The following is an 8,621-nucleotide window of genomic DNA, read 5'->3' on the forward strand; positions in this document are numbered from 1 at the left end:
ATTATCAAATTTAGGTTCGAACTTATAAAAAAAATATATATTTCTTTTATTTTTTTTGACAGCCCTAACACACATATTTACTGCTGGTCTATTCGCACGGGATTAGTATTACCTGAGGTAATTGTCCGGGACCCTTTTACAGGAGGTAAAAGTCGCGGTAATCTTTACTGATATTGTGCGGTAATGATTACTGACATGGCACATTCGGACGGGACTAAAATCTCTGGTAATTATTACTTTACCCCACGTCCCTATGTAAAACTAATCCCGTCCGAATAGGGCTAAAGACACGTTTGTTAGCTTATTCATGTTTATCTGTTTTTGCAAGTGCACTCTTAATATATAAAACATTAGAGGTCATATCTGTCTTTATTTTACACAATGATATCAAATTCACAACACTTCTTGCTTTTCATCACTCCACCGCTTCTGTGCGTACGCCACGTTTATAAATGAGGCCCATCGTCTACATGAAATGAGCCCAATAAATACAAAACTTTTAGAGAAGCCCATCTGTCACACATTTAACATTTCAGTACACTACCACACAGATAGCTGTATACTGACAGCCCCCCGATGTGGGGCTGCACGGTGCGGTACGGTGTTGTGTCCCTACTTGTTTCCAATTTAACTGGTTTCCTTACCGAACAGCCGCAGATGTGCTTCGCCTCCGTCAGCAGATTTGTCACAAATTCAAAAACATACACAACATATTACTGGCGATCTTAAAGTCGCAGCCCACATCTACCACAGCGAATATGCTTCTGTAAGTGAGCACTACGTACCAGCGACATTAAACGAAAGAAAGTAAAGAAATTATGATATACACAAATTTGCGTCAAGCTGGACTCGATTTCACGTCAACAAAAGACAATATAACACCAACCGCATGTCTACCTGTGTGAGCCACTGAGACTCACAGAGCCCACGGCTTTCCTCAGGTATTAGTAAATTACGTCAGCATCCAGGTAACATTTTGATTTGGGCTGACCTGAGACAACTGGTTACCCTCGGCTTGCCTTGAAAATACCCACACATATTTATCAATGTTTCTTGTTCTTTTTCCACGACTCTACAAACATATTCAGTGCCACATTACAGTCTGCACAACACTGCACACTATGACAAAGCCTGTCATGTTTAAAAAGTGACGATCTAACTCGCTCACTGCGTAGCCCTACCTGTAGAGCCAGAGATAACAGCATGACGTCACCTCTCTTGGACCATGGCGACATTTCTTTTAGTGTGCGTCCATAAATGTGAGTTTGATCTTAGAGCTCATATGTCTCCATCAGAGCTAGCTGCCAGGTTGTCATAGAGTGTAATACTATTATTATTGTGTCATGGTAGTTAACGCTTATACAATTCCGTTTGGTTTTTCAAAATTTCAGCCGACTTTTTTTTTTAACTCGGTCACGGAAGTCATTTAAAATGCAGCGAAGCATAATACTTAAATTAAAACATAGGCTACTGATGTAACACTCAAATTAGATTTTAAAAAGTGCAAGTACACAAAAAACTACTCAATTACAGTGACGTGAGTAAATGTAAGTCCTTGCTTTTCACCTGTGTATTGATCCAGTGGCTATAAGTGCTTGGTTTTTATTTACATATTATTAAGCGTATTTTGAGAGCATTTAGAGAGTTAGATCGTCACTTTTTAAACATGACAGGCTTTGTCATAGTGTGCAGTGTTGTGCAGACTGCGATGTGGCACTGAATATGTTTGTAGACTCGTGGAAAAAGAACAAGAAACATTGATAAATATGTATGGGTATTTTCAAGGCGAGCCAAGGGTAACCAGTTGTCTCAGGTCAGCCCAAATCAAAATGTTACCTGGATACTGACGTAATTTACTAATACCTGAGGAAAGCTGTGCGCTCTGTGAGTCTCAGTGGCTCACACAGGAGCTGTGCGCTCTGTGAGTCTCAGTGGCTCACACAGGTAGACATGCGGTTGGTGTTATATTAGGTTTGTTCGAGATGAGCCAGTCCTGCGCAGATTCGATCACCGGCGATCGGCGCACAATGCATGCCGGTTAGTTTTGTGTCCGACTTCATCCCGACTTGCTCTGACGTATTACAAAAGTGGACGGCGATAAAACCGCGAGAGCGAGGCGGCCGCAGTTTTTAGAGCCAGGCGCTGCAGTTCCTCTCCACCGACTGCACCGCCTGGCTCTCACCTGATCTAACAGCTCATTGGTTCAGATGCCGACTCAACAAGATGACGTTTTAGATAAACTACTCATTTTTGTTGTATTTTAGAGATTAAGATTGTATTTGTCTGACCTGAAGGTTTATTCTGTGAACAGAAAACATGTTGTGTGACTAATGGTGAAAACAAACTGATATATGGGCCTGATCACTTTTTTAATGAATTGACATCATTCCAGACAGGATGTTAGTGTGTCTGTGACTTCCTGTACGGACTGAAGGCTGCTGGAAACTGTCGGGAAACTGTCTTCACCGCAGCTTTTTGTCACCGCCGCCCGCTGCGGCCGCCTGCTCTCGTCTACTTTTCAGGCGAGGCGCAGTTCATCTCGAACGAGCCTACCGTCTTTTGTTGACGTGAAATCGAGTCCAGCTTGACGCAAATTTGTGTATATCATAATTTATTTACTTTATTTTTTTTAATGTCGCTGGTACGTAGTGCTCACTTACAGAAGCATATTCGCTGTGGTAGATGTGGGCTGCGACTTTAAAATCGCCAGTGATATGTTGTGTATGTTTGTGAATTTGTGACGAATCTGCTGACGGAGGCGAAGCACATCTGCGGCTGTTCGGTAAGGAAACCAGTTAAATTGGAAACCAGTAGGGACACAACACCGGCACGGCTTGGCAGAAACGGACCGATCTGGGCCCATTGAAACCCCTCTGTCAACGTGTCATGATGGCAGCAAATCACTGCCGTACACGGTGTTGTATATCACTGTAAATAATAACTACAACTGAAAGTGCAGTTTGTGTCATTAGAGTGATGACTGGTTTACCGTTCCCACTCTGACGCGGTGGTGAAATCGGTGATCTCAAACACCTCGGACTCGGGCTGCAACAGAAACACACAGTTGTCGATATGACAGAAACTCAGTTGATGTTCTAAGATGCACGTTTAAACAACTACTCCGCTTTCTTAAGCCGAGATAGTTGGCTAAGGAAACTCACATCGCTGTCAGCAGCCATGTCGATCTCTTGATGTTGTGGTTGTGGTGGTTGCGGTGGTGCTTCTTCTTCGTCTACTTCCTGCATCCCCTCATTTTTTTCTGTTTCCGGTAGCCTAGACGCCGCGCGGCTTATCACTGCCCCCCGCAGTTCAAAACTTCAAGTTACCTTTGTGGCTCTACTGCTTTGCACAACCACAGTCAGCGTTGGCGATAGCCTGTAAACAGAGCATATTTAGTCTACCTAATTCATTGAAAAGACATCCTTTGAGAATTTGTTGCGATATAATGGTGTCTCCCCTGGGCTTACTATCATCAGAAGAAGGTGCCATTTCAAACTCGAGTTTCCCTCTAGATTCCAAATCGAGGAACCCTTTTAGTTTTTTTTCTTTGGTTACATACATTTTGAGAAACAAAGATTATTTCACCCAAATTTTCTCACAGTCAAAAACAGATCAATTTCAACCAAAGGTTAACCCAGAATATCATACCAAAGAAAGGAAATAAATTAATTAGTTAATAATACATTATACTCTAAATTATAATCCTCATTTAACCTTATAATCTGTAATAATTTTTGAATTTTAAGGCTTTTTGAAACTCTACTCATTTGTTTTTTCAAAGAAAAAAACAAAAAAGAAAAGAAAAAATCTAGTTAATTTTTAGTTTAAGAGCAAAATTTCTAGAAAGAAATACAAAAGTGAGGTGTCTGGGCTATGGAATATGTTTTTCATATAATTTCACATATTTATTTTGATGTGATTCATGAAATCTGATGTTCTTTATGTGAACTAAAAATTGTGAGTGTCTCTGCACATGCATTGCTCTTGTCTTGATGGCTATTAACATTTGATGGTGCAGTTGCAACATATATGTCTTTCTAGAATATGGCAATAAAGGAAAATGAGGAAATGATGCAGAAACACCTTACGACATGTAAGGTGTTTCTGCAAATGTTGAAATACTGTATATAGCCTTTCTGTATTTCTAGTAGCCTCCAATCTTAACTAAATAATAAAATAGTTAAAACCCCTTTAATCATTTTTAAGTTTTTCTAAGACATAAAACAGAATTTATATGTTGTCTCCTGCATCTGTTTGCAAAATCTTAAATTAGAATCATATCCCTGAAAGTAAAGCATATGGTGTTTTCTTTATTCACAAACATCTCAATTTCCTGTTGTATTTTCCCCAGTAGTATGTACAGTATGTAGTAGTATGTTCAAGGGCGTAAATACAGACAGTGCAGGAAGTGCAGCTGCACTGGCTCCTGTGGGGTGGGGGGGCCTTGTGAATTATTCAGATTGCCACCTTGGAACTACACCTATTTTCAAAGAAGAACTCACATCAAATTAAAAATGGTGCCATTTGCTATAGGCTATCCACCTTATTCCTAGTCCCCAAAATCCCTTGCACAAATTATGTGTGCAACTTCTGGTGCTGAACCGAAACCGGCGATTTCCAGTGGTAGCAGTTTGTTTACAGTTCTCTATTCTTCTTTCCAAGAGCAATTGGGAAATAAAACATGGAACACACCACCTGTTATAGCTTAAACAGGATTATGTAATCATACCTCTGCCATCTCTGACAACTTTAACATGGCCCGAGCAAGCTTAAGGCAAACATCTGCTTCTTCTAAAGATGATTTATGATGACTTATTAAGAGATACTGACACATTCAGCAAACATTTAACATAATTCAGTAATAAATGTGATGTTTCTTAGTTCATCTGCATTAACAACGCAGTTTACACGTTTTTTAACTTCTGATTTATTTAAAACTGTGTTCTGAGTGAAATGTGATGCTGAATTTAGCAGCAGTAATAGTAATATAAAGTAGTAGTAAAAGAAGTAACTTTTGGCATTCATTTTTTGTTTCTCTGATATGACTAAATACATGTTTCCAGGTATGTTGCTTAGTTTATTTTATAATGAGCAATTTTCTAATGTAGGTTGAGAATCAAGTGAGACGGGGAAAGACAGGGATGTCATATAAGGAAGTTGAGTGACAGACCTGTCAGTCTAGGTGTCATTCTCTTTTGCAAATTCTGTAATACTTTTTTGCAATGTCTCGTGAAACTCTTGTGGTTTTATTTCTCATATCAGTGGTACCTTTGGCAACAGGAACTGTGATGGAAAATTCTGGTATTTGGTATTGCTATGATGTATGATGTGTGTTGCTCATTTAACCCCTACTGTGACAGCAGTGAGAGACACCAAGGTCACGAGCCAGGGAGGCTCAGACACCAAGATTATGAGCCAGGGAGGACAACAAGTGTCCTTGTTAGTCTGAAGAGATGTTGTGTCTTAGGAATGTCAAGGCGCCACATATTTTGACTGTTGATGTGCATGTGTTATGATATAAAGATAGCAGGGCGAGAGGACTTGCTAGGCACTCACTCACTGACTGACTGTTCATGCGGTTGTATGTTTGAGTGACTCCATTCATGAATGCTTATTAAAACTCAAGAAAGACAGCCAACGTGTGAAGACTTTTTCTTTAAACTGTTCATTAAATAGTTGTTTTGCCACCACAGAACAATCCCTTTTTGTTCTGGTTAAATGTTTAACACAGAGTTGCTGAAGACAAAAATTTAGCTTAGACTGGTTGTTAGTCGTTACAGACAGTGCAACAGGGAGAGATTAAAATTAACATTAGTTAAATATTTATTAAAAAGATAAATTTGTATTTGTTAAACTGAAGGCAAATTACTTTTTAAGAGAACCAGTGTTGGTCTTTAGCCACCAAGAGTAGCCACTGGGACTAACCACAGACAGTCTATGGGACTAACTTGCTTACTGCTACTTCTGCTATCTCACTGGAAGTTGTGCCCATAATAATTTCTACAGTAGTGCCCTCAGGAATAAGGTGGATATGCCCTCAAAAATGCAAACCCATCTCTTTTCTTTTTTCTTTTCTTTTCTTTTTCTTTTCTTTTCTTTTCTTTTCTTTTCTTTTCTTTTCTTTTCTTTTCTTGAAAAAGAGAGTCAATAGCAATCTACAACAAGATAATATGCTTATTCTACATGAACTAAAAAAAACATGAATAAACTAAATATATATATAAAAAAACTATTCAATTAAATTAATAATTTATTTTTTTCATAGACAGGTATGCAATAATGATTGTTGGGTAACATGTATGTTGCCTAATGTAAAGTCTATTTGATCATGTGACAAGATGATATGATACAGTAGCTAGTTTAGGTGCAATAACTGTCAAGATTGACACTCTGAGCACATCTGCAAGTCCAGTGAGCAGTCATGCCTTTTAATCAGAAAGGCGGCAAGAAAGGACAAGAGAGAAATGAACAGGAGGGAAAAACAGCAAAGCTCCCTAAATAAGATTCATTTGGCTTTTTTATAAACAGTTGCCAGTGGTGTGTGTGTGCTTGCTTTATAACTAGTAACTAGCATGCACTACAGCCTGTCACAATAGCGAGCACTGGGGCCTGTCGTAACTACCTTAGGCCACTGAGTATGTAACATTTTGAACAAATTAATTGCTCCTTCTCTCCCGCATATGACAACCTACATATTAATTTTGTGGCTTTTTTGCCACTTTGACAGCTGACTCATTTTATTTTAGTCTTGTATGTGTTGGTATATATAAAGACATTGCACTTGGCCCCATCATTTGATTAGCTAATTGTAAAGTTTGTTGCATGTCAGTCCAAAGAGCTGTGGCCCTATTCAATTATCGGTAATGCTTTGGAATATGGCTTGCAACATATAGCATGATTCTTCCCAGTTTACAGTGTACATTTTTGAACCACAGTGGCAGCATGACATCGACCCATGATGGAGGTGCAACTATCATCCATGGAAATCTGCCAGATTAGATCATCCTCTACAGCTGCCATGGCTGTGTGATAAACTCCTGTGGTTTTCAGTTAAGCTTTATTTACCACAAAAACCTCATCATAAAAAAAGTTTTCTACTTTCTGTACTCCATAACAGTAATGAACAGCACCCTGTGTAACAACAATGTCAATCCACGTAAACCTGTACCACATCAGGCTTCTGAAATCCTCTGTAAGTACACTGTTGTACCCTGTAAGTAGGGTTGGGACTCGATTCCTTACCGATTCCTTCTTAATGGTCTGATTCCTTACCGATTCCTCTTACCGATTCCTACATTATATTCATTATATTTGCTATACTTAAACAAGTATATAATAAACACAAATGCAATCATACAAATACAAAAACTTTATTCTAATTGTTGCACAGTACAATTAGATGAAAATACACATTGGTGTGTGGTGTGTATTTCAGATTTAGAGCTTGTATCATCTCCTTGAGAATATATAACAACAAAAAGTGATTCTCTGATTTCTACAGTAACACTATTAAAATTAACCACAACAATGTCATAAAAAATACTTATATGCATTCATGCTTGGGCACTGTTATTTACGTGACAACACCTGAACAGAACACACACACACATTGGCTGTTTGTTTCTATCTCTCCCGCTGGAAGCGGACCTCCCGCCGCCAGCCTCCACCTTGATTAAACGCTGAAAATTAAATAAAAGAGGGAGACAGGTGTCTCCTATTTTATCTTATTTTGTTATATTTCTACCGCTCCCCTCGCTGGAAGCGTCGGACCTCCCGCCGCCCGCTCCCGTCGCCCACTCCCGTCTCAAACACGGAGGTCTCCCTCTCCACTGAGCACCCGGCGCACGCCCGGCCTGTTAAATAGCCTGTAACCATAACAACTGTGTGACACAAACTCAGTGCTTTAGTGATTAGATAATGTCGGGCTCGGTTGGGTTTCGGACAGAAATATGCGGCCCGTGCCGCACTCTAATGGAAATGCACGTGACGTTTTGTTTTTTTTTGGGTTTTTTTACAATTTAGGAATAGTTTGCAGGAACCATTATGCCAAATGTGATGGAACCGGTTGATGGAACTTTGGACCCGGTTCCAAAAAAGAACCGGATCCGGATCACAACCCTACCTGTAAGTACTATAGACCTACAGGATGTTTCTGTCAATAGTCTTTTCCCTGAACCTCTGTTTCTTCCAAAATAAAATCACAAATGCACCCTGCAGTTATGTAGTTAGCACTGTGTCAACCTTAAAAAAGGAACAATGTAGTTTGCCTGTTCTCTTTTGGTTATTGTCTGTACCCCTACACTGTTGGTAACTAGCTCAATGTCATTCTGGAACACATCACAGCTGACTTGGGAAGAACTACAGAATTCAAATAAACACAAGAAGGTTGTGCTATAGATAAAGGATCAGCGCTTAGTGAATAACCTCCTAAGCCCTATGATAAGCTATTATGGCAAGGCTTAACTATACAGACCAGTGAGCAGTGATAACTAACATGTCTTTGGGGTCATCGGGTGGGAACCTCCTTTCACCAGTGTTTCGTCTAGTTGGTCCCACGACACCTCCAGGAGGCTAGACAGTGATCTCTGGCGTCCCAGAGACACTCCCCTAATGCCAGGTCT

This window comes from Epinephelus moara, chromosome 13 (assembly GCF_006386435.1).
Source record: "Epinephelus moara isolate mb chromosome 13, YSFRI_EMoa_1.0, whole genome shotgun sequence".
Lineage (NCBI taxonomy): Eukaryota > Metazoa > Chordata > Actinopteri > Perciformes > Serranidae > Epinephelus > Epinephelus moara.